The sequence below is a fragment of the Alligator sinensis genome, unplaced genomic scaffold, assembly GCF_000455745.1.
Source record: "Alligator sinensis unplaced genomic scaffold, ASM45574v1 scaffold564_1, whole genome shotgun sequence".
Taxonomy (NCBI): Eukaryota; Metazoa; Chordata; order Crocodylia; family Alligatoridae; genus Alligator; species Alligator sinensis.
The window spans coordinates 628,206-656,200 of NW_005842328.1; positions in this window are offsets into that span (position 1 = coordinate 628,206).

The following is a 27,995-nucleotide window of genomic DNA, read 5'->3' on the forward strand; positions in this document are numbered from 1 at the left end:
CGGCCACAGCCCATGTGCACACAGACGGGCCCGGCTCGCGCCCGGCGAGGACGGGACCAGGAGCCGGCCCGCACACCATCTACTAAACAAGTCTCCCACAAGAATTAGTGCTTGCACCAGCACTCCTTAATGGATAGATAAGTGATCTTCTTGTCACCACCAGCCAGAAATTCAGCTATGCCAATGACCTGGTGCTTACTACTAAAAGAAGGACCCAGGCCGAAGTCCAGACAGATCTTTGCAAAGACCTCAAGTTACTTAAAGAATCTTTTGTGTGTTGAAGACAGTGCCCAACTCTGAGGAAAACTGTCATTGCATCATTTCATCTAAGCAGTGCCCATGCCAACCATCAGTAACCCAAACCTCCCAATCTATAAGGACATCATTACGCTACCACCAGATAGGCTCAAATCTAGAAAACCCTAATGAAATATGCCAAAAAGCTCTATGGTGATAACAAGAGCATCAAAGAACAATGGAGGGAAGCTTGGGCAAATACCAACCTGCCACAGAAATGCATCGTTAGTGACTCTACAATCCCCCAGCCAAGATTTGACCTACTGAGAAAGAATTGGTCCTCCCTGAATTGCATCTGGACACTTCAGAGAAAATGTGGACACCTACACCATCAAGGGAGAATCAAAAAGAGTCCACATTGCAAATACGGTGTGATTTTTCCGACGGTGCAACACACTGTGAACAATTGCCCAGTTAGATCATTTAATGGCGATCTGAAATCAATCCATGCAGCTACTCCTGAAGCTGTTGAATGACTATCAAATTTAGATATTAACCTATGAATGTTGTAATCCTAAAATGTCATACAAAAGAGAGAGACTTCCCTCTCCAACAATCCCACTTCAGAAATGCAGTTCCTTTACAGATCCCAGATGTTACATTTTATGTATAGCAGCAAGATGGCCACAGCTAAGGAAAAATAAATCCAATTATGATTTTATTTGCACTGAAAAGGGTACTTCAAAACATGAAATTACCATGCCTACATAAAAATATTCAATGAAAAAGTCTATTGAGATTTACAAAAGTTGTGAAGAGTACTTCTAGAGATTGTCTGAAACTTCTTCTGAAATCTTCCTTTTCAGACTTGTAACTATATGTTTTGCCAGTAGAGGTTGCTTTAAATAATTGGGAGATGATCCCATACTATCCGGGACAAATGCAGAGTTAGAAGAGGGATCTTTATTTAATTTATTCCACTGCTTCAATATTTCCATAAAAAATAAAATAAATTAAAAGGAGCAAAGTCTGTAGACTACTTAGATCACCTCACAGCTCTGGCCTTTTGAAGGGTGGCTGAAGCAGGTTGTGGACTATCCATCCTTGGAGGTTTGTTAAGACCCCGGTAGACACAGCCTTGGCTGGGATGATGTGGCTAGGGCTGGTCCTACTTTGAGCAAGGGACTGGATGAGATCTGACCTCCTGATCTCCCTTCCAACCCTCAATTTCTATGATACTATGATTTGATTTTCAGAATAAAGCTTTTCACTATAACAAGTCAATCTTTGTCATTTGTTCAAATTTCAAAATTTCCTTTTTCTGCATTTCAGATATTATTTTATTCTACATTTTGGAAAGAAATAGATGATAATGTAGTTTCAAAATTTGGAGAAAAGGGGGAAAATGTGCTTGACTTTTGCAAAACTTCTCTCCCATTTTTTATTTATTTATTTATTTTATAAATTATACATTTGGTCATCTAGTCATATCAGTTAAAAAAAAAAAACATAAAAGAGGGAAATGTGTTGAAAAAAGGTGGGTTGTTTTTTTTTTTTTCCTTTCTTTTTCCCAGTTACCTCTTAGGATGTTACATGCCTAGAATTAAAAAAAAAAAAAAGGAACGTTTTATTTTACGATAGAAAATTCTGTATCTTTTATGACATCTCAAGTTTCTCAACCTTGAAGGAGAGTGCTAGTGCTTTTATGAGCTGACCTTTTGTTCAAGCTTTATAGCCTTCATATTATTTCCCAATAAGCTGTGTTAATCAAAGATCAGAAAAAGAAAAAAAAAATCTTTTCTGCAATTTTGACATAAAAAATAATGGTCACATTGAAAATTTAGGTACAGTTTATGAGGAACACAATCTCTCTCCTGCTTCAATTCAATTAGAAATGTATTTTGCTATAATAGGCAACAGGTTAATGAAACCTTTCACATTTTATCAGATGTACAAACCAAAGACGATATGGTTACATATTTGTACACTTACCAGCTCTAAGAATGGAAAAATTGTCAACCTGATGTTTTTCAGTCACATGTTAGGGGGGAAAATAGAATCACACCTTTGACATTTCTGACCATTGCCTAGTTTTAACATACCTTTTATAGTAGTGTGTATCCTTTTTGGTTATATACTTGATCATTAAAACCAGGTCTAAAACAAACCCCGAACTCTGGACTCTAATCCAAGTCAAGCAGCTCCGATTTTAACTTTCATTAAAACTAAAGGTGGTCTAGAGCTGCAGGCTTCAAGGCCAATGGCTGAAAAGCTCTTTGGTATATTAAAAAAGTTACCTCTAAATCCTGAATTGATTGAATGATTGAAGCCTTCCTGATCCAAAACCATATCTGGATAGTGTCTCTCATAATAATGCAGTCCAGAATTATATATGAAGCGTTAGATGAATGAACATGTGTTATGGCCAATGTTTTCAGACTTGTGTGGGCAAAACCCTTAAAAGCATGCACATGACTTACAAGCCTAAATCCCATTGACTTTCATTAGAGTTCAGACTCCTAAATCACTTAGGATATGTCTACCTTGGTTGTTGGCAAGGTAAATTGCAACATTAGAACATAAGCAGTACCATGCTGGGTCAGACCAATCGTCCATCTAGCCAAATATAGTGTCCCAACAGTGGCAGAAGTGAAAGCTATACAGGCAGAGTATTGAACCATGTGTCTCTAGAATGGTGTATTCCCTATTCAATACACTCCCTGGCATCTACCATTTATTGGGTTAGAGATGCCAGGGGAAGCACCATTGCTCAAAATTCATTAATAGATCTATCATCCATGAATGTATCCAGACCCCTTTTTGATCATGGCTATCCTCTGCCTCCAAATGAAAGCACACTGACCTGCAAGCTTCAGCAGCTGCACTGATGACAAGAGCCAAAGAAGCTAATATGGCTAAGTATAGACAGTCAAAAAGCCCGAAGGTGAATAGATTCAATCTTTGCAGGCTAGTCCAAGCTGTGTAGACTGAACTGATAAGCAAGTGAACAGACATTCACTTTTGATTCTAAAAATGAAGCTGCATGCCTGCAGCGGCCCAGGCCAGAAGCTGGGAGGTGCTAAAGCACGCCTCCGTGCTTGGCTGGAGCAGACAGTTTGGGTCAAGGCTAGCCCACCCACCCTGCAATGGTGGAGGGGGGCTTTGCAGTGGAGGTTCAAAACATCTTGGGATGCTGGGAGACAGTGAGTTAACTTGCATTTGGAGGGGATCTGGGACAGGAGTTCAATAAACTGATTTAACCTAAATCAGTTCAGTCTGATACTACTTCCATCCAGGTTTATCTTAAATCACTTTTGGGCCATATTGAAAGCAATGTATGTGTTCTGAACTTCTATTGTGCTAAGATTTAGCAACACAGTGTTACAGCGAGTAACTATAGATCAGTTAGTCTCATCTCTATCCTTTGTAAAACCCTTGAAAAAATGTTCAATGATTTCATTTGTAGGAGTCCAGTGGGTAACATAATGCTGAAGGGCAACCAGCACAAGTTCATAGAAAGTAGATCCTGCCTGACTAACTTTGTTTCATTCTATGACCAGGTCACTAAAAGTTTAGATGCAGGAGTCAAGGTAGATATCATCTACTTAGACTTTAAGAAGGCCTTCAACATGGTATCCCATTCTATTTTTATAAACAAACTGAGCAGCTGTGCCATAGATGATTACACAGTCACGTGGGTGGCAATTTGCTTAAGGGTTGTACCCAGGAAGTGGTGGTGGATGGGTCAGTGTTGACTTCAAAAGATGTGGGCAGTGGGGTCCCCCAAGGCTCGGTCCTTGAGCCGGTACTGTTCAATACCTTCATCTGTTACCTGGATGAGGGTGTGGAAATCACTCTGTTCAGATTTGAAGATAACACCAAACTATGGGGCAAAGCAAATACACTGATGGGAAGAAACTGAATCCAGGCAGACCTGGACAGGTTAGAGAAGTGGACAGAGAACAATAGGATGCAATTCAACAAGGTTAAGTGCAAGTTGCTGCTCATAGGGAGAGGGAATCACATGCACATCTGTAGGCTGGGGAATGACCTTCACAGCAGCACAGTGGCAGAAAAAGATCTCAGAGTCATTGTCGACTCCAAGATGAATATGAGACATCAAAGTGATGAAGTAATTAGCAGAGCTAACCACACTTTCTCATGCATTAGTAAGTGTATCATGAACAGGTCCAGGGAGGTGATGCTCCCCCTCGGTGCGGCACTGCTCAGGCTGCAGCTAGAGTACTGCATCCAATTCTGGGTGCCACAATTCAAGAAGGATGTGGACAACCTTGAGAGGGTCCAGAGGAGGGCCAGTCATATGGTTAGAGGCCTGTAGAGAAGGCTTTATGAGGAAAGGCTGAGGAACCCGCACCTTTTCAGTCTCTGCAAGAGAAGGCTGAGGGAGGAACTTGCGGCAATACACAAATTCACCAAGGTGGGGGACAGAAAATTGGAGATGCTGTTTACCGGGACACCCCTTGGAATAACCAGAAACAATGGCCACAAGCTGATGGAGAGTGGGTTTAGGCTGGGCATCAGAAAGAAGTTCTTCATGGTTTGTACTGCCAGAAACTGGAATGGGCTTCCAAGGGAGGTGGTGCTCTGCCCTACTTTGGGGGTCTTCAAGAGGAGACTGGACAAGAGCCTGGCTGAGATCACATGACCCCAGCACTTTTTCCTGCCACTGGCAGGGGGTTGAACTCAATGATCATTTGAGGTCCCTTCCGACCCTAGCATCTAGCATCTATTTGAACTGGTTTCTGATAGTTTCATAGTCGGTAGGGTCGGAAGGGACATGAGTAGATCATCAAGTGCCATGGGCAGGAAAGAATGCTGGGGTCAGATGACCCCGGCAAGGTGTCTATCTAGCCTCCTTTTGAAGACGCCCAGGGTAGGAGTGAGCACCACTTCCTTTGGAAGTTGGTTCCAGATCCTAGCCACCCTGACAGTGAAGTAGCGCCTCCTGATGTCTAGTCTGAATCTACTCTCCATCAATTTATGGTCATTAATCCTTGTTACTTCCAGTAGTGATCAGGGGAACAGGGACTCTCCCATTGCCTGCTGGTCTCCATTGGCCAGTTTATAGATGGCCACCAGATCCCCCCTCAGCCTTCTCTTGTGGAGGCTGAACAGGTTCAGGTTCTGTAGCCTCTCCTAATAGGGCCTGCCCTGGTGCCCCCGATCATGTGAGTGGCCCTCCTCTGGACCCTCTCCATGTTGTCCACATCCCTCCTGAAGTGCGGCGCCCAGAACTGGATGCAGTACTCCAACTGCGGCCTGACCAGTGTCGCATAGAGGGGGAGGATGACCTCCTTGGACCTGCTCGTGATCACTTATACTAGTTTATATGTAGTTTCTGTCCCTAGCCTATAACTCTAGGTTGGGTATCTCTGCACTTCACTGCATTCAATTTGGTGCATGTCGTGTAGATATACTTAAAAAATAAATAACTATACTAGTAATATTTACATGTGCACCAATATACATTAATTTATTTAATTGGTTTCCTAACTTTGAGCAGCTAAGTTTAAACTTTTGATCTTCACCCTCCAAAGGATTAATTACTGATAATTTGCTTGGTTTTACAGAACCCTGATAAACAGGACATTTGTAAAGTTAATAATCTTTGCAAACGAGAGTAGTTTTAATACGAGCATAATTTTCTGATGTTTGCTAAAAGGCTAAGTATTCTCTTAGATGTCTGAGAAAGTAATGAATGTTCACTCCTCATCCTGAGTTATTAGGTTATAAAGAGATTTGTGTTTCCACATGAGCTCTTTAATGACTTCCTTCAGGGAGAAAAGAAGACATTTACCACAGACTTGTGGTACGTGTCTGCACTCAAGAGGTACATCCCTATTAGCAGGACTGCTAGGAGTCCGATTTTTATCTCTACTCACAGTCAACAGGGCTAGTTACTGAGTCATCACTGTGGCCTACTCTCTAGCGTCAGATGCTAATCGACACGTGTGTGGCTAAGGCAATCTAGTTCCAGCTGGTTATCATTAACCTGTGTAGATAAAACTGTCCACAGATGGTTTGCCTTGTTATTACTGTCCCTCCTTTAACAAGACCTTTTACTGTTCAGAAAAGCAGCTCCATCACTGCATTCTAAATACAAGTAAAGACTGTCAGAAAAAGCTGAAGGAAGACTTTGTGTTGCAAGTCCTGACCAACAGCTATATAAGTCTTCACTTTCTCAGAGGTACATAAAAACCAGAGTCCTCATTTTGGATGAACTAGGAAAGCAAAGAAATGGGAAACAAAATCTGTCTTGCTAGGGGTCAGAGAATGGTAGCTGAAAGAAAAAAGAGCTAGGAAAGAGATGATCTGTGTCTCTGCTGGATAAGAAATGGTTGTAAATGAGCCACCACTTTGAATTTTAAGTGGATGGCCCTAGGAAGAAGATTGCAGATCCCATCACTGAGGCTGGCGAAGGAACTGACTGAAGCACAGACTCAGTTTGAATGAAGATAAATGTTTGTGTGCACAGGCCTTGGAAAACAGACAATCCCCACCAGAAGGACCCATGAACATAACCAATAAGGGAGAGAGACTTTCTGAGAGATGGACAATAACTGACCATGAGATCCAAGACATGAAGTATGACCTGAAGTATGACACAAGATACTTGGAGGCTGTTAGGAGCCTACACAGAAAGCACCTCCCTGCCTCCCCCACCCTTTCATCCTCTTCCTTCCTGCCTTTCATCTTCAAATCACTCTCTCCATTTGATACACTGCTCTGTGCATGTCCTTTCACAGCATCTGATGAAGTGAGCTTGAGCTCATCAAAGCTGCTGCTATATATCTCTGATTGAGTTAGCCTGTGTGGTACAAGCCTAGCCTGCCTTCTTCATATAAGGTACCAGCCCTAAGGTGAATTTGCCTAGATGTAGCTTTTGGCTTGTTATGTCTGAACACTAGAGCTTTACCTGACTAAAAACAGAGAGATTCAGAAGTGGTAGAACATTGGCTGAGCATGTGCAGTAATTTGCTAATTCCCAAATACCTCCATTTCATGCATCATATATCCATTCTTACTCAGACCGAGACTTCCCAGTAACGGTTGGCTCTTATTGAATGTTTGCATGCCCAGGCAAGATATATTCTCTGCTGTGGTCACTTTAATAGGACTGAAAACAAACCACAACCCTAACAGTAGGGCACATTTGCTTAGAAAAGTCCTGGTAACACAGGGAAAGCCTAACAGATATCTGTATCACCTTCCAAGACTGCTGATTCTCCAAACCCTAGTTGATAATGCCAGGCATATACTGCCACCTCTCCCATTCAGCTAGGGAGAAGATAGGGTGAGAACAGCACTTGGATATATTCGTGGATGGATCTGGATTTTCCTAAAAGGGTGTGCAGCACATCACCCCTCAGGCCATGGTGGCCTCAGACCATGGTGGGATGGGGCTGTAGAGTGGCTTGATCCCCCAGGCTGGCAGGGAACACTCAGGCACCAGGCAAGGATCAGGAACTTGAAAGGGGGGACTCAAGTTATTGCCACCACTGTTTTCCTTGACTGACCTGGACTGAGTGGAGGCCTGGAGCTGCTTCTGCCTCACTTCTTTTAGGGAGTAGATTTGTGGGGTGCCAGGCTCAGCTGGGGACAGCAGTAGCAGCATTCAGGTTCTTCCTTCCTGTCTGTTGTCTGCCTGGCCACCCCTCTTCCCCACCAGTATCTCCCACTGGCTGAGGAGGAGCAGGTGCTGGAAAGAGAAATGCATGTGCCATTACTGTTATCACCAGCCAAATTATCTTCACAGCAGCTCCCAGCATCCCACACCTGAAGCCAGGCAGGAGTGGCTCTGGGGATGTCCAGGCCAGCTGCAGACTGTGGCAGTGGGGCTGGATGAGCTTCACAGCAGGGTCTTGAAGGAACTGGAAGAGTAGGTCTCGGTGCCCTTGGCCATGCTCTTCATGAAGTTGTGGGGGAAAGGCTGGGTATCAGAGAACTGAAAAAGGGCCAGTGTAGTGCTCATCTTTAAAAAAGGCAATGAGGAGGAGTTGGGGAACTACGAATCAGTTGGCTTCACCACCAATACCTGAGAAGTTAGTGGAGCATATCTTAAGGAAACCCATTTGCAAGCATCTGGAGGAAGAAGGGCTGAGCACAAGCAGCCAGCATGGATTTATGAAAAACAAATCATGCCAGACAAATATGGTCTCTTTCTCTAACAAAGTACTTGGGTGGATGAAGGGAATGCTGTGGATATAATGTGTAGGGACTTTATCAAGGCTTTTGACAAGTTCCTATACTACTGTCTCAAAACAAAATGGAGAAATGTGGGCTGGATAAAACTACCATAAGGTGGATAGATAATGGATGCAATAGCCTCAAGCAAAGGCTAATTATTAATATCAGATTTCGAGTGGAGTCCCACAGGGTTTGTCCTGGGCCCAGTGCTGCTCAGTGTATTTATTAATGATTTGGATACTGGCATGGGAAGCTTCTTGAGCAAATCTACAGAGGACATAAAACTGGGAAGGAGTGTGAACACAATGGAGGATACAAGTACAATTAAGAAGGATCTCAATAGATTGTAAAGTTGGGCTAGAGTTGGGCTAGAACTAGCAGGATGAAGTTCAATGATGACAAACATAAGGTGCTACACCTCAGGAAGAAACACAAATACAAAATGGGAGACAACTGGCTGGATGACAGCTTGCAGATTTCATAGATCTCATAGACATTAGGGCTGGAAGGGACCTTGAAGATGATCAAGTCCAGACCCCAGGAAGTCATCTGGGGTCAAAGGATCCCAGCAAGATAAGCATCCAAATGTTTCTTGAATGAGTCCAGAGTAGGTGCCTGCACCATTTCTGGAGGGAGTCTATTCCAGGCCTTGGGGGCTCAGACAGTGAAGAAGTTCTTCCTTATGTCCAGCCTGAAATGGTCTTGCAGGAGTTTATGGCCATTGGTCCTTGTTTTTCCTTGGGGCGCTCTGGTGAACAGACGTTCTCCCAGGTCCTGATGCACATCCCGTATGTACTTATAGGCAGCCACCAGGTCTCACCTGAGCCTGCGCTTTTGCAGGCTGAAGAGTCCCATGGCTCTCAGCCTCTCTTCATAAAGTCTGTTCTCCTGCCCTCTGATCATGCGCGTGGCTCCTCTGAACTCTCTCAAGCTTCTCCACATCCTTCTTGAATTGTGGATCCCAGAACTGGACGCAGTACTCCAGCTGTGGCCTCACCAAGGCTGAGTACAGTGGGAGGATGACAACCTGAGATTTACTTGAGAAGCATCTATGGATGCAAGCGAGAGTATCGTTTGCTTTGTCAGCTGCGACATCACATTGGTTGCTCACGTTCATCTCGTGGTCAGTGATGACCCCCAAGTCTCTTTCAGCCATGGTGCTGGCAAGCATGGCACAGTCGAGCCTATAAGCATGCTGCAGGGTTTTTTTTCCCCCGGGTGGAGTACCTTACATTTATCTATAGTGAATGTCATCAGGTTTGTATGGATCCACTTACTAAGTTTATCCAGGTCAACCTGGATCACTAGCCTGTCCTCCGCTGTGGACGCTATGCCCCAAAGTTTAGTGTCATCAGCAAACTTATCCAATGCGCTTCTGACACCAATGTCCACATCATTGATAAAGGTGTTAAAAAGAACCGGTCCAAGGACAGAGCTTTGGGGGCTGCTGCTGGTCATGGAGTGCCATAATGATTCACTACCAACGACCACTACTCTCTGGGTCCGACCTCGGAGCCAATTACCCAGTCATTGGACTATGGTGAAGCTGAGGCCACAGTTGGCCAATTTTTTTTTCCATGAGGAGGTCATGGAACACCAGATCAAAAGCTCTTTTAAAGTCCAGATATATGATGTCAATCTCTTCTCCTTTGTCCAGATGATATGTCACCTGGTCATAGAAGGAGATGAGATTGGTCAGGCAAGACCTAGCTCTATGGAAAAGGATTTGGGACTCTTGGTAGACCAGTCTGCAGTGTGATGCAGCCACACAAAAGGTGAATGTGGTTTTGGGCTGCATCAATAGAAACATGAGGTACTGCACATGGAAAATGATAGAGTTTCTATATTTGGCTTTACTTGGGCCTTATCTGGATACTGTGTAGTTCTGGGCTCCAGGTTTCCAAATGATGTGGAGAAATTAGAGAGGGTCCAGAGGCGGGCAACAAAGATGATAAAGGTCTTAGAAAGCAAGTCATATGAGGAGAGACCGAAGATCTGGGTATGTTCAGTTTTCAGGAAAAGGATTTAAAAGGGGACATGATAGTAATCCTCAACTACCTAAAGGACTGCCATAAGGAAGACGGATGCTGCCTATTCTCTCTTGCTTCAAAGAGGACGATACAGACCAATGTCTTGAAGCTGCAACAAGTAAGTTTAGACTGGATATCCAGAAAAAAACTTCTTCACTGTTAGACTAGTGAGGCAGTGGAATAGATACGTAGGGAAGCTCTGAAGTCTCTGTCACTGGAGGTGTTCAAGAAGAGGTTAGACAGCCACTGGTCAGGGATGGCCTAAGCATAGTGACACCTATGTTCAACCATGGGTTCAACCCAGGCTTCTGGGTTTTGTTGGTTGCTCTTCCCCTCTCCCCTTTTCTGCTACTGTTGTCAGGGCATTTTTAAGCCTTCGTTGGGTGTTGGCTACAGCTAAGGTTGGGAAACTTCAAATTGGGTGTGCTGATTCTCCTCTTCAGAGCAAATCTGGGGGTTCCTGGCTAGAGAGTCTTTCTTCTCTGCTCAGGGTCAGACCAATCAGCATATTTGGGGTCAGGATAGAATTTTATCCCATGGTCAGATTGGTACAGACTGGAGTGGGGGAGGGTGCTGCCTTCCTCTGTAGCAGGGGAGCATGGCCCTCTACCTGGGACCTCTTGAACATATATTGACAGCATATTATAGAAGTAGGACTGTGACAGGTGCAGGCCCACCATACTGGCCAATGGGCTTGCCCTACCAACTTGGGCCATGTCATACCTGGACTTATTCACCTATCACAACTTGCTGTTCATGCTGGATATACCTTTGGAGGTAATAATCAGTGGTTCCCTGTTGGCCCAGAGGTGAATCCATTGGTGTGTTTTTCTGTGGGGCTCTTTATCCCCTACACCCCACCCCTTTCCACTTGGGTGTTATGATCAGTCATAGCCACACTCTGGGATGATGATAGGGCTTTTTCTCCTCTCCTGGGTTCCCAGCAAGAATGGATACCACAGCATTCTTGCTGCTGTTCTATAGTTTTCTAAGAATCACAAAAGAACTGAAAATCAAACCTAAATAGCTCAGACTGGGTAGTGGGCAGGGCAACAATGTGCCCAGCATTGAGTGATTCCTCTCTGAGCATGAGTTGATTCAGTATCCGGTGCACCCTTTGCTCATCCACCTTCGGGCTCACTGCCTCCTGGCAAGCCAGCATTTTAGCACAGGTTCTTCTCATCCTGCTGCTGGCCAGGTATGGCACTGCCTCATAGTTTCACAGTTTTATAGGTGGTAGGGTCAGAAGGGACCTGAGCAGATCTTCAAGTCCGACCCTGTGCCATGGGCAGGAAAGAATGCTGGGGTCCAATGACCCCAGCTAGGTGACTGTATAGACTTCATTTGAAGACCCCAAGGGTAGGAGTGAGAACCACTTTCAGCTCCTGGCCACCCTAACTGTGAAGTAGCTCCTCCTGATGTCTAGTCTGAATCTACTCTCAGTCAACTTATGGCCATTATTCCTTGTGCTTCCTGGTAGTGCTCGGGGGAACAGGGCCTTTTCCATTGCCTGCTGGTCTCCCTTGGCAAGTTTATAGGCGGCCACCAGGTCCTCTCTCAGCCTTCTCTTGTGGAGGCTGAACAGGTTCAGGTCTCGTAGCCTCTCCTCATAGGGCCTGCCCTGCTGCCCCCTGATCATGTGAGTGACCCTCCTCTGGACCCTCTCCATGCTGTCCGCGTTCCTCCTGAAGTGCGGTGCCCAGAACTGGACACAGTACTCCAACTGCAGCCTGACCAGTGTCGCATAGAGGGGGAGGATCACCTCCTTGGCCCTGCTTGTGATGCATCTGTGGATGCACGACAAGGTATGGTTAGCCTTACTGACCGTGTTCTCACATTGTTGGCCCATGTTCATCTTGGAATCAATAGTGACTCCAAGATCCTTTTCTGCCTCTGTGCTGATGAGAAGGGAGTTCCCCAGCCTGTAGGTATGCTGCTGGTTCTTCCTCCCCAGGTGCAGTACCCTGCACTTGTCCGTATTGAATCCCATCCTGTTCTCATCCGCCCACCCCTGTAACCTGTCCAGCTCTAGTTGTAGCCTGTCCCTCTCTTCTAGAGTGCCCACTTCTCCCCGCATCTTAGTGTCATCCATGAATTCGAACAAGGTGCTTTTCACCCCCTCGTCCAAGTCACTGATGAAGATGTTGAACAGTGTGGGCCCAAGGACTGAGCCCTGGGGGACCCCACTGCCCACATCCCTCCAGGTCGAATAAGATCCATCCACCACCACACTCTGGGTGAGGCCCTCCAGCCAATTTGTGACCCATCTGACTGTGTAGGCATCAACACCACAGTCACCTAATTTTTTAATGAGGATGGGGTGAGAGACAGTGAAAAAGCCTTCCGAAAGTCCGGAAAGACTCTGTCCACCACAACACCTGTGTCCAAGGATTTTGTGACCTGGTCGTAGAAGGCAACCAGGTTGGTCTGACAGGACCTACCTTGAATGAACTCATGTTGGTTGCTCCTAGGCATAATCTCCCCTGCCAGCCCCTTGCAGATGTGCTCCTGGATAATTTTCTCAAAGAGCTTCCCCAGGACTAAAGTAAGACTAATGGGCCTATAGTTTCCTGGGTCCCCCTTCCTCCCTTTTTTGAAAATGGAGACCACATTGGCCCTTTTCTAGTCCTCTGGCACCTCACCAGAGCACCATGAATGCTCATTAAGCTGTATCAGGTTTCCCTCCTCTGACACCCCCTGTCATGCTTGTACAAGGCTTGTGGCTCCAGCAGTCCCCTGAGCTTGCAGATACTCTGGCAGGGCATGCAGAGTCAATGGGGCTCTGTGCCAGGGTTTTCCACTCATTTGGTGCCCACAGGGCCCACTGGGCTCCCCTGTGCCAGCCTCACCTGACCTGTGGGTTTCTGTGTAGTCCTCTGCTTGCAGTGGGGAGTGGCGTCACATCCAGGGTGTGCTGCTTGCCGGCTGCACTGGGCAAACTGACATCTGGTCAGGTCCCTGATGCTCCACCAGTGACAAAGGCTTCCTGGGCTTGTCTGGGTATTTTGGCCCTGGGGGAAGCAACCGGCTTCTGGTCAGTCATTGGGTATGAATATGGGTTTTCCCCAGATGCCTCAGCATGCATACTGCTTTCCCAGGAGCTCTGGCTTTAGGAGGAAGCACTGGGTCTCTTCCAGCAGTGGGGAGAGCATCTGGCTCCATTTCTGGCACCCCTGTGTGTTCTCCCCCTGGCTCTGTCTCCAGGCCCACTTTAAACGCAAGGCATCTGGGCCCCAGGCCAACCTGTGGTGCTCCCTCCTGCCACATAGTGCTGGCCAGCTTAATCACGGCCGGCCACTTGGACTGCAGCACCATAGTAAGGGGCCTGTAACAAAGACATTGGTTGCTATGGTTCCCTGCTTTACCCTCAGACCTGACACAACATGGATATAACACCCTAACTTGCCACAGGTAGTCTTATGCAGAGTTTAGATTATGGTTGTATGGGATGGTTTAGACAGGACTGGTCCTGCCTCTGGCAGGAGTTGGACTAGATGTGACCCTATGGAGGTCCCTTCCAACGCAACTTCTCTAGGGCTCTGACTCCTCCTTCCAGCTCCTGCTCCCAGTGATCAGGGGACATGGAAAACCAGTAGGAAGCAGGTGCATAAAGAAGAAACCTGCCCAGTCCCACTGTCCCTGGCCAGCCTGGTACACTGTGCAGCCACACCTCGTACCACCATGATCCTTCTGTAGTGGCTAGGAGTAGTGACTAGGGAACAAAATCTAGAGAACCCAAACATCTGGAACCCTCCAGTACACTCAGTTTACCATCAATTCTTATTTTTCCCAGTGATCCCAGAAAACTGGCAGTTTATAAATCATGATCCGTGTATTGTTTACATATAGAAATACCATTACTGCTAACTAGTATTTTTCCATAACTTAATCCTAAAACATGCCTCCAAACGCAATGCATGAGAGAGAGAGAAACAAGGAGATTCAGCAAAATGAAAAAAACAAACAAACAAAAAACAAGCAAATAATTTTGTGCTGTTTTTTTGTTTGTTTTTTTTTATGTTTTCCTATTCCATGTTCTTCTGAGGTCAAACTGACCTTAGGATCGCTTTGCTGTTATCTGGCTTGTTCAACGCTACATTTCTCATGCCCCATAAACTTTTACACAAGAGTACCTTCAAGAAGTGCAGAGGGGAGAAATGAATTCCTATCAAGATTTATAAAGTTCCTACAGAAAGAAATTTTAAAAGCACATGGCAATTTTAAAATACATATTGTTGATAAGAGAATAAAGTGGGCCCTGGTTCTGCCTCACCTTGGTTTGTCCCCAGAAGGTAAGACAAGAGCATATGAATCACACCATGTGATTCTTTTGTCCAGCACAGAACAACCTGCATGTTTTCAGCTGCTCTGGAAAGGGAGGACATGCATGAGAAGAGTGCTTACAGAAAACTGTGGGAAGCTTCCCATCTAATTGGGAAAGCTAAATTCACCCACTGGTTTCAGACACCTGGACTTCTCAGGCACTGGCATATTTACACCCTGTAAACAGTACAAAAAAGGAAATAAAAAAAAAAAGATGGATTTCATAACCCTGCACCTGATCCTATAGGCAGATCTCCAAAAGATGCCAGGCTGTTTTTGCTCTGCAGACTGCCAGGGCATTAAATATTTTCTTTCACTCCCTGGGTGAAGAATGCCTGTCTTGCTTTTGTTAAGACAACAGGCAAGGATAGTTTTGCTCATCATTTCCCCTGCAAAATGATACAAAGGATCCCTTAAAACAATCAACACACTACAGAGCAGAGGTAAGATATTCCTGAGAATCTTTAGGACATGAAAAATGACATCTGGGTCATCAAGACTATATGGGTATGACAGCACATATTAGCAGCTGTTAAAAAAAAAAAAAAAAAGCAGGGGTGGGATTCCCTGTGCACAGATCCTAAGCCTGTGGTAGATGACAGTGACCCCATGGGTCCTCCACTCTTGAAGGCCTCCAATGAAAGGCTCAGCGTTGGCTGGTTACCTTCATCTGTCATGGGATAAAAGCTAGCACATAGGCATTTACCCTGGAGCTGCTGATATGTGGTACGTCTCCACCCCCTTTTGTCTTTGCAGTAATGAATTTATGTGCTAATACCATACTTGAAGTGGTTAAGAAACAGATGCTTATGTGATGATGATGATGATGATGATGATAGTTCTGTTCTTCCAGCTCCCATTTCAGAAGTTGCAAGGTAAGGAAAGACTTTGGCTATATGCTACCAAGCAACCCCAACTTCAAGGAGAGATGCAGCCCAAGCCATAACTTTAAATGTTCCTAGGAGATTTTTCTGCAGTGGTGCTGGCATGGTGAGGATACACAGAACAGTCATGTTTTCAGACTTTTACTAATTTTCACTTGGGAAAAATCTGCATAAATTACTGTCAAAGTAACCATCTCAAACTTATGCTGATAAAGTTATAAGACCACCTCTCAGCACCCTGTATTCTTTCCATCAAGCCAGCCCCCTCTCTTCTTACCTATCCATCTCACCCACCCATTTCATCAGAGAATCCCAACACCCAGCATACGTTGACAGAATGACTTTTCACGTTAATGCCACACAAATCTATTTTAGGCTATCGGATCAAGGAAAGGAAAGTGGGAGGTGAGCAACACCAATTAGGTCCACGTTTTTTGTCATGGGTATCATTAAGTGTGGAATGAAAGCTTTTAATTAAACATCTGTATGTAATTTCCCTCCTATTATAGCATTACATCTGATTTTTGTGTCTTAAAATAAACTTTCGGGTGACTAATAGTGAAAGAAGAAGAGATTCAACTGAAATATAGCCCCCCCCCCAGTGGGACTGCATTAGGCTATACTACTATGCATTATGGCCAGAGGTTGCTTCCTCCTATGGTGGCCAGCATTTGAACACTTGACAAGGACAATACTGGACTGGAGACTTGATCCTGCACCTTTTGGATACCTGGGTATTTTTCCAACAGCTTGAATGGAAATGAGTTCAAGCCCTTGGTGAGTGCAAGGGTCATGAGTCAAAGAAAAATAGGGCTGGATTATCCCTATCTAAGCCATCCAAGACAATTCTTGTCTATCTTGGTCTCGAAGGGTAAGTACAGACAGTGAAAAAGTCTGAGGCTGAATCAATTCAGTCTTTGCAGATTCGTCTACTCTGCATAGATTGAACTAACATGCAAGTTTACAGACATTCACTTTTTGATTCCAGAAATGCAGCCACATGCCTGCAGTAGCCCAGGCCAGAGCTGAGGGGTGCTAGAGTACGCTTCACAGCTTGGCTGGAGCAGACAGCTAGGGCCAAGGCTAGCCCTCCCACCCTGTGAAGGTAGGGGGAGGGTGGTGGTGGTGGGAGGGGATTGCAGAGAGGTGCAACCCCTGGGATGCTGGGGAATGTTTGTTAACTTGAATCTGGAGGGGATCTGGGACAGAAGTTGAATGAACCAATCTAACCTAAATCAGTTCAGTCTGATACTACATCCATCCAGGTTTATCTTTGTGACGTATTCGAGGAGCTTCCCTTGTTTCACTAACCCTTGTTGGCTTGCCTGGAATATACGTAGCTGACCTTCCTTTCAATAACTGTTCTGCCATGCCTTGATGGGAGACTATAGAAAATTGTATACAAAAGAAAGGTCATTTGTGCATAAACAGAGGCCGATGACTTGCATCTAGGGTTATTTTGGCAGTACTCTTGCTACAAAAGGTTTCACTTAGAACCAAAATAGATTGTAATTAAAGGCACTTTGATAAATATTCTGGCTATTACATAGTCCATCTTAAAATCAAATCTTCTTTAAATTCCTCACACCATCTAGACCTTTATGTCTGGATCAACTGCCGCCTTCTGCTTTAAGAAAAGAACTCACCCAGCTCTCGTCGGTAAGTCTTTTCCACTTGCTCCCGAGTAGCGCCTCACACCCTCAATATTTGCAGTAAAGTTCTGTGCCTCCACACAGATTTCAGCAACCTTGCTCGGCCACTTCTTCACTCTCCATCCCCTTCTGGGCTATGAGACCAGCAGCAAATAGGAAGAGTCCTATTCTCCCCAGCAGCACCTGGGGTGACGAGGAACAATGGCCAGAAGCTGCTAGAGAATAGGTTCAGGTTAGAGATTACAAGGCACTATTTCACTGTCAGGGTAGCTAGGATCTGGAACCAACTTCCTAGGGAAGTGGTCCTCGCTCCTACCTTGGGTAAATTCAAAGAGAAAATGGAATAACACCTGTCTGGGGTCATGTGATCCTACCGTGTGCTCCAACCAGTGGCGGGGGGTTAGACTAGATGATCTATTCAGGTCCTTTCTGACCCCTAACTACTATGAAACTATGAAACTTTGCTGCTGGCAGTCTTTAGCTGTTTCCTGCCTTAATTCATTTCTGGCTCTCATTTCCTTTCTTTCATTTCAGGTGTGGGAGTTTTTAGACTAAGCAATGTAGCCTGATGACATCATCTCCCTGCATCGCTCATTCCCCCGGTCTCCCGGAGAGTAAGTGATGTGAACATCTCCATAGCAGAGCTAGTCTCCCTGTTACCCTCGCCTCTATTTCAAGTATGAGCTTGTTGCCAATCTACAGATGGGGTCATATCAGCCCTCACCTGATCCATGATTTCGACACTATCAGATCTTCTTAACTTGAGCCCACTGTCGGGTTCCCGGCCAATGCACCGCTTTATATGGCAGGCATTTGAGGAGCTTCACTAACTCTTTTCAGCTTGCCTGGAATATACGTAGTTGTCCTTCCTTTTGAGAACTTGTCTGCCATGCCTTGATGGGGGAATATAGAAAATTCTATACAAAAGATAGGTCACTAGCACATAAACCAAAGTTAATGACTCACATCTGGGGTTATTTTAGCAGTACTCTCACTACAAAAGGGTTCACTTAAATCCAAAATAGATTGTGTTTAAAGTCACTTTGATATATATGCTGGCTATTACATAGTCCATGTTAAAGTCAAATATTCTATAAATTCCTCACACCATCTAGCCCTTTTATGTCTGAATCAGTTGCTGCCTTCTGCTTTAAGAAGAGAACTCACCCGGCTCTCGTCGGTAAGTCTTTCCCACTTGCTCCCGGGTAGCACCTCACACCCTCAATTTTTGTGGTAAAGTTCTGTTCAGATTTCAGCAACCTTGCTCCACTGCTTCTCGACTCTCCATCCCCTTCCGGGCAATGAACTTTGCTGCTGGCAGCGTTTAGCTGTTTCCTGCCTTCATTCATTTCCGGCTCTCATTTCCTTTCTTTCATTTCAGGTGTGGGAGTTTTCATGCTGAGCGACACATCCTGATGACATCCTCTCCCTGTGTGCCCCAGTCAGTAAGTGTTGTAAATATGTCCATATCACAATTACAGCTAGTCTCCTTGCTACAATCTTAAACTGGTTTCAGCCATTTTGCAAGTGGTTTATGTGCACTGAACGTCTCTTGTATTACAGATTTGAACCAGTTTCCAATCACTTATGCCAGTTTGTGTAATTTCTGCTCCTACTCAATATGCACAAACAAACATTTGACATAAATACCAGGCACAGTGCCCCAATAATACCAAGAATACTGCCAATATCTAGTTATTGCAAGGACAGAGAAAACCAAGTCAAACCTGTCAGAGAGCTAGGATTTAAACATTTCCTTGGCAGCAATGTAGGGTGATTTACATGGGTGGATCCAGGATTTCTTACAGGATGTGCTGCCCTCAGACTGAGTAGATGGGTGCAAGATGTTGTTGCAAGGATGGAGTCGGGCAGGAGCAGCCCATGCCTGTGCAAGCAGTGGCATGGGGTAGATTCCTTCTTCCAGTGAAGGGGGGATACCTGGGCAGGGAAGGCAGCTTCGGAGCAGGAAGGGATGACTGCACTGCCGTACCCTGGATCTGCCCCTGGATGGTTATGTTATTCATGAGTATATTAGGCAGCTGATTCTCAAGGAAGCACTAGGAAAACTTGAGACCATTGCTTTGTTTTCAATGTGCAACATACTTTACCCGAACACAAAAATAAGGATGGGTTTGCTGTATGTTTTATATGCGCTCTTCTTTTTCTCTTCATATTTTTCCATGAATGAAATCAGCCTCTCCTTTACTTTACTGGCTAAGAAAAGCTACCACTATCTGCAAAGATGCTTCCTTCTTTTCACCCCACGTGTGGAATTTGCACAGCTCCTAACAGGCAGGTTTAAGGACTGAGGTCCTGTGACCCAACTGCTCTGAGATGCATAGGTGATCCTGCCTCAGGCATGGGGCTGGACTAGATGACTTCTGGAGGTCCCTTCCAGCCCTGCTCCTCTGTTTTTTTATGATTTCTATATCCCTGGAAGTGCAAGAAGCCCATGAACATTATCAGTTTGATGGTGTTCTCCCATCACATTTAAATGGAGGCCTCTAGGGGCTTCTCAGAGTAATTCTGGAGAGAGCACCAGCAGGCCTAAATTGATAAGCTAAGTGCCGGTGAGGCAGATCAGAGTGCATGATAAATATAGCTGACCGCAGGGTTATCACATGCAATGTGCATGCATTTGTATGATGCTGATAGTCATTGCAAGGGTTTAACCCACAGTTCAGGGTTCAGTCAAAATACAGGTTTTTATGCTCTGGAAAACAGGCCTTTTAATAATACCCCTGAAGCTCTAAGGACTTTATGGAACTGAGGAGGAAAAATAGCTCTTGCAGGTTTCCAGACTGTAGAAATCCCATGTTACTCTTGTATTTCTTTTGTCTCAGCACTGTTTAGAAAGATTTCCAGAGAACCCCTGGTTCTCCAGCAGTCTCGTCAAACCTATTGTGCAGCTCCTTTACAGTCCTTAACTCCCTCCACTCACCCACCTTTCCGTGTCCAGGTATAGTACCTTTACCCACAGAGGTGGTGCAGTCTCTGTCCTTGGAGGTTTTGAAGACCCAACTAGACAAAGCCTTGGCTGGGATGATCTAGTTGGGGCTGGTCCTGCTTTGAACATGGGGCTTGGTTGGAAGGGACCTCAGGAGGTCACCTAGACCATCATTGTTCTATGATTTCTATATATTAGGTTGTGGAGATTCGACTTTGCAGATTCCATTGAATATGGCATAATATAGAGGCATCTGTTTTCTCATAGGGATCCAATATTAGGGCCATTAGGAAAGGAGTTTGCTGTGCACCAAACACAACTCTTGAAATGAGTTCAGGGAAGAGTCCCTTCTTCTTGCAAACATGTTTAAATAACTTCTATAGACAGCGGGTGACCTGTTTTATTTACACTTGGGAGCATCTGTATTTACCAATTTTTAGCTGGGTGACTTGTTCCTTTATCAAGATCAGTATTTGGTAAATTGCATGTTAGATGCACACAAAAAAGTTGGTAAATTGCATAGTAGGTCAAAAAAGAGAGACAGAGAAAAGACAACAGATATCTAGAAAACCGATTACTTTTGCTGTTCACAAGCAATTGAGCATAATTGTCTTGTGATGCCAGAACTGGAGAAGTAACTTCTAAAGTTAAATATTTAAGTAGATGTGCTTTGAAATGTTTACAGTAATAGTAGTTTCATATCCTGGTCTTGGCTCCATCCTTGGATAACAGCAGCATGCATCAGGGTAAGAAATGAGATCATTTACAAAAGCACCCGGCATTCATTCTGTTGGACTATCTTGGCATCTTTTGCCTACCGCTCTGTCCCAGACCAAAGGAGATGAGAAGACAGCTCCACCCATCATTGTGGTAGATTTTTAGTACTAGAAGCATCAATAATATTCTGAGTATCCTCAGACTCAATCATTTTAATGATTTGCGCCAGCCACGGAAACTTGGATTTGGGATGATAACGAGACCGCAGGCTTAACTCTGAGTCCCACAGCAAGGGTCACACTTCCATGATGATGTCAGCTGTTGTTATTCAGTCAGCCTGATTATGGGAGTGCCTGCAGATGAACCAAGGTGGAGGCTTCTTTCGTCTGTGCTCTGCATATAGTCCCTATCTCAAAGTGCTGACAATCTAATTAACTAGTTCCCCATATATCTAAGTAGACACCTTTTAACTTGTTCATTCCTCCTAAGCAGTATGGTGTGGGGGCTATGAAACCCCAAACTATGCTTCCAGCAATGTGCAAGAACTGGCATAAGGGGGAAGAGAGATTCAAAGTCTTCAACAAGACAACCCTTGGGCTTTTCCACATTATTCATGAAAAGAAAGAAAGAAAGAAAGAAAGATAAGCCACAGATCGTAAATTTTGGTCCCAATCTTCTTGACCTTTCTAGGGTAGCTGGCTTCTGAGCTTGAGCTTGGACTCTTCTGAACCAAGAGACCCCTACAAGCACCATGACATGGGATATCCTTAAGTCCCTGGAGCACTCCAGAATAGAAAGGGAACCTTTAAGATAATGTATTCCTACAACTCTCTGCTAACCATACACTGTAAAAAAAAAAAAAAAAAAAAAAATTACAAAACTGTAATCCATTTCCTTCCACACTTTAAAAACAAAGTATTGCAGTATCATTCATTTATATGATCCTTACCCACATTCATGGAGTGCAATTTATTTTCACATCTACTTCAAAAATATTATGCTGCACAATTCATTTTCCCAGGTACTTCTAGACAGGATGCTTTTCTAAAATCATTTTAAAACCATTTGTTCTGTAAAATAAAAGGTGTGGGAAGGGAGGGGTGATATTTTTACTCTTACTAGCAAAAGCAGAGACAGTAAATTGTAGAGTGCTTTGCTTTGACTAGCTTCTCACGTGCTATCTCAAAGTCTGATCTCAAAGTAGTGGGCATAGGGCACTCCGGCTATTACGCCAGCCCTGCGAATCAGGTGCATTGCAAATTCTTCATTTTCTTTCTTGCTGGGACATTGTTTCCCTCCTGTACTTTTGCAGTTTTGAAACTGTAAGGCAAGAGCTAAGTAACTACTGCAGATACTATTTTCTGCTTACAAAAAAAATGCTGTCTGCCTGTACCTTGCTGATCTAGCAAATGAATTTACTGCCAGGAACATTTATGCTAACGATGAACATGAAGCAACTATGGCTGCAAATTACCTTCCAAGCTGCACATATTTGCAGTGGGAACTCCAGGCAGAGAACAGAAGCAGCATCACATGTTGCAAGGGTCCAAGGGAAACATCTCAGTCCTGGCATTGCAAATACTGAGTTATCTGAGCATTATCTACAGTTAATGGTCTGTGAGCTGAGATGTGTTTGATTTATACAGAGAGCCTCGAAGCTTTGGCGGCTAGATTCACTTTGCACTGCCTTGGCAAAGGAAGATGGTGAGTGGCCAGCTGGGGAACCCCCATCTGAGTGGAGAGGAATCCTTGAGTGGCAGATCTCCGCCCTGGGGTCAGTGTAGGGGGCTTGGCTATCGGGCAATGGGGAGGGTAAGAGGTGACAAGCCCCCCATGCCCCGCGCAGTCCTTGGATGTGATGTTGCTGCTTTAGATGCACGAGCATCTGGGGAAAGCTGGACCGACTTTTCCAAGGGGTACTGGGGGCTCAGCCGGGGGGTTTACTTTGTGCAGCTGACAACCACACTGTGTGGCACTCATTCTCCTTCCAGGGCTGGCAGGGCTGCCCATGGAGCTTGAGTGGCCTCGTACAGCCCCATTGTGGATCCAGCTCAGGCAGTGGATGCTCAAGCTTCAAGATCCAGCACTCCCCAGGTCAGTCCCTGCTGTCAATACCCTCCCAGGCTAAGGTGTGACCATAACAAGATGGAGTGTTTAAGGAATAAGCTATCCAATTCCCCCAGTATGCCATGAGGTGGCACAAGAAGCCTGCTGGTGTCGGTCCTAAAGGTCCAGGCCCTCCATGCCTTCCTGCATGGAAGCTGGACTTTGCTTTCTGCAGCGGGACATCCTCAACCTCACACACCACCCTCGACACCATGTGTGGGGCCAGCCAGAACCCAGCTGTCTCAGCTCAGGGGCAGGGCTCAGGTGTCTTGAAGCCACCTAGATGGCTCTAGGTTCAAGGGAACGCCCACCCTGCATTTTGGGCCTGTTTCCCAGTGTCCCTGATGTAGGAATTATGTCCTGAGTTTGTAAAATGAGTCCCAAAATAGCTGGACCCCCTCTCTCCTCCCACCCCACAACATTTCCTCAGAGCTAGGCAGCATCTGCTAAGAGGACACAAAACAACACTGCTAGGTATAACATGAGTGCAGAATTGGGGATGCAGCTATATAACCCTTGAGGACCTTACAATACTCACAAGCTATCTCCTGAACCAGAAGCAATAGTGCCACATCCACATGGCACTGCACCCAGGCAGATTAGCTTTGCCTCTTAGCAGAGGTAATTACCTCCCCACTCTGCTGAGTTTTGTACTATGGGAGATGCACTAACTAGCCTGTGGCTCTTCTGGGACCACATCCTAGATTTTGTTCCTAGGAAGTCTATCACTGTAGGTTCCTGTAGGCCCATACAGCTACATAAGATGCAGGTCAGGGAAGCTACTCCCTTGTTCCCAGGCCAGGGAAATGGAAGGAGCTTCAGAGGGCTGGGACTGGGTGGTTAGAGGCCAGGGGAGCTGCAAAGCATCAGGCTACAGTGAGGAGATCAAGCTGTGGGAAGAAGGAAGTGGAGGGTTGCACAGGCCTGGAGAAACTGTCCTACACAAAGTTGTAGCTGGGAGAGGTATCTTCCTGTTAGGAAGAGAAAGGTATGGATGTGGCCCTGGGGATTAGTGAGTGCATAACTGGGGTAAAACTGCACAGGTAGGGCTTGGGCCTGCATACCTTTCCCTAAGCCTGAGCATCAGGGGACTCTGAAACATCTCTAAGGATATCCCACTGATTAGGCAGAGAGGTGCTGAGTGCCACAGGTAAGACTATAGCATCTGTCCTGGTGATGAACTCAGCACTAAGTAGAGACTCTGCTTGCAGAAGAACTGGGTGTTGTGAGTTAGCTGAGTGCTTTAGAGAAACTCTGAGATTAGGAGTCCTGAGTATTAACCCATGATGCAGAAGGCAGCTGGAAGCAAACTGAGGCTCATAGCTTCCACTGGTGGATGGGAGAGCTGCGAAGCACTGAGAGTATAACCCCTTTGTGAAAGTACTCCATCCCAGCCTCTTCTCTTCTCTTCTCTTCTCTTCTCTTCTCTGGGGCTTGTTTGTTTGTTTTTTCCCTTTCCTTTTTCTTTGTCCTCTGATGTGTCTGTGAACCTGACTGCCCGGGTTACTCCATACATGACTGGCCTCAGGTAAGGGAGAGTGGATCTAGCCTTTTCTATTGTCTTGAGCTCTGACCTCATGACATAGAGGCAAGGGCTTAAGCCCATGTCACTCCATTTAGGTAACTGTGATGTTTTTCAAATTGATTGGCTGGCACCAAATGACACCTGTCCCTGACTGGGTCCAAGTGGTAAGGTTAGGAGGGCTATTTAAGAATGACCCTCCAGAAAGAAGGTAGGCAGACATTTTAAAACACACACACAGAAGCTTGGACCTCCGCAGTGCTTTCTCGTTCTCTGGAAGTGAAAGTGAGTAAATTACCAGAAACTTAATGAGGAACTTAGTTGACTGTAATCTAGTCAAGAATCAAAAGGCTGGCAGGACACTTAGATATGCTCAAGGTTGGTTTTCCTTCTATATTTTGCTCTTGATATTCCTTCCCCACACTATCCCTCTCTGATCAATAAATCTATCTGTTTTAGTATGCCTCGCTGTGTGGGTTTAAGAAAGGAGGGATCTGCTAAGGTGGGCTCAGTTATTTTACTTTCCTTCTGCATGGGAGGCTGCTGGTGAATGCTTCAGGCTAGCAGAAGCACCCCAAAATCCCAAGGTCTACAGGGCCTGTGTATCCCAGGTGGCACAGGGTCCAGATAAAGACCTGAGTCCGGGTGGTGGCAGTGGTACCCTAGGTTTGCGGGTGTGCTCCAGGAAGGAGATTGGCCAGATGTGAGGCACCCCTGGGGAGGCACTTGGAGCTTGTTTTTCAGTCAGGTGCAGTGAGGGGGTGGGGGGCAGCTCAGCACAGGAGCACCCCCCTACTGGCCCTCCACAGCCTTCATCTTGGCCTGCATGATGACGTGAGTGGGAATGGTCGGCCAACCAATTTCAAATGCACTGTGAATTGGAGACCCCTCCAGAAGATAGTGAAGCACTGGATCTGAGACTTGGGGGTTAAGGGAAGGGAAGGACCTTCTCTCTGTCACTGAAGGGCTGCATTTTGGCATTTTGCACTTCCACAGCGGACACCAGGTGGGGACCTTGCAGCAGTGTCACACATGGAGCCGGGCCATCATTAGCATAATGGATGAATTGTGCTCAGCACAAGATGTTTGCTTTGAGTCCAGCTGCTGTGTTGAATTCGGCAAGCCACAGCTGTGGGTTGCTGGATCCGCAGTGTGACCACGCACTGTGTATCAGTGACAGACAATTCCACTGGGTTCATGGTATCCATTTCATGGGGTGGTGTGAGTGAAATCCTCCCTGGTGTTGATGGGATTACACAGAGATTTTCCAGTCTATTATCTCAGTGACACCTCTGTTCCTCTGACTCGGCCGTAATAATTCTTGGCAACTAGAAGGACTCCAAGAAGCCATTTTTATCAGTGATGGGCAAGCTCTTTGGCTGAGCTAGTGAGCTCATTCCTGAGACAGGATGATGCCTGCCTTTCCGGGAAGGCCTCTGTGAAAGATTCAGTAAGCTTGCATTTCAAAATTGAATGTATAAAAGTGTTGGTTTGTCTATCATTTACATTTGTGCCAAGCCCATCAACTGCCATTTCTTATGGTATCCAGTCGCATTCTGTCCCTTGATGGCAATGCTTTTCAACTTAGTTAGACTCAAAGATCATAGAATCACAGATTATTAGGCCTGGAAGGAACCTCAGGAGGTCACATCTAGTGCAACCTCCAGCCCTAACTACATCATCCCAGACGAGGCTTTGTCTAGTTGGGTCTTCAAAACCTCCAAGGGTGGAGATTCTGCCTCCTATCTGGGTAACCTGTCCCAGTGCTTCACTACCTGACTTCTCTACCTTGAGAACAACTGCACTAGTCATGGTTTATGCACCAGCAGAATACTGCCTCTCTGCGTGGGCAAATAGCACCTACACCCGCAAACTGGGCAGTGCCCTGAATTCTGCACTATGAACAATAGGTGGCTGTCCAGTATACAGAGAATGGGAAAACATGTTAATCTTGGCAGGAGTCCCCCCTCATAACATCAAGAGGTCTAGAATACTGCTTGACCTGGCAACCAAAGCCCAACAGGAAGACCATCCATTACATGACATGATTGAAAAATATCCAACACAGAAACATCTAAGAAGCAGAAAGCCCCTACTAGTAAGAAAAGAAGGCTGAGAGGGGCCCTGGTAGCAGCTTACAGCTACACTAGGGGAGTACATCAAGGGCTCAGTGAGCAACTGCTCACCAGGGCACCCAAGGGGAAAACTAGGAGTAATGGCCACAAACTGCTAGAAGACTGATTCAGGCTCAATATTAGGAAAAACTTCTTCACAGTTGGGGTGTCCAGACTATGGAATAAGCTCCCTCCAGAAGTGCAATCACCTACCGTGGAAATCTTCAAAAGGAGACTGGACGGTCACTTTGCTGGGGTCGCCTGGCCCCCAGTTGTCTTTCCTGCTTGGTGCAGGGGGCTGGATCTGATGATCTTCCAATGTCCCTTCTGGCCTTATAATCTATGAATCTATGAACTACATCCCCACTACACAACTAAAACAGCTACCATCCTCATACCCTCCTGGTCATAAACTCCCATGCAAGGCATGGGTAAATCTGAATTGACTGTGATCAGGCTATGGAGCCTTCAATAAAATCAGACATAAAATAGGCCTTACAAACTCACCATCATGCTCATGTGGCAAAGGAGATCAGACAGTCCAACATATACTAGCTGACTGCCCTCTATATGGTCCACCAGAGGGAATGAACAGTCTGAAAGATTGCAGTAATATTAATGGATCTATTCTTAAATGGTTGGAGGACTTGCCTTTCTGAAGTCATATGCAAGAGAGAGACTACCCGCCTTGTGAGAATTTTTCCTAATATCCAACCTAAAGTTACCTTGCTGCCGCTTGAACCCATTGCTCCTTGTTCTGTCGTCTGCCCCCACTGAGAACAGTCCCACTCCATCCTGTCTGGAATGACTCTGCAGGGAGTTGAAGGCTGCTATTAAATCCCCTTCCGCTATTCCCTTGGAAAATGCCAGATCTTACTCTTCGCTTATTTTTTACTATAGAAAAATACTAAAGTAATTCTTCTCTTGCAAGGAACTCATAAAGGCCACACAAGTCAGATTGGTTTTGACACTATGGATTCTTTCTGAAATTTCTGGGTTTAACTTGTGAATTGTGTGCAAGTGTTTGCACACCTAACAGTGCTAATATTGTGCAGCATCCCTTATCACCCTTAAAAGAGACCTCCCCCCTGACAACACCAATGGCACCCTGACTGAAAATCACAGTTCTGTGGTAACCCTAAGGTTTTTGTCACCTTGGGATGCATCTGTTGGTTACAAGGCAGTGGAGTAAGATGAGGATGGTGTGACTGTGTCTCTAGCCACAAGATAAGGCACAGGGGAGAAAGAAGGAGGG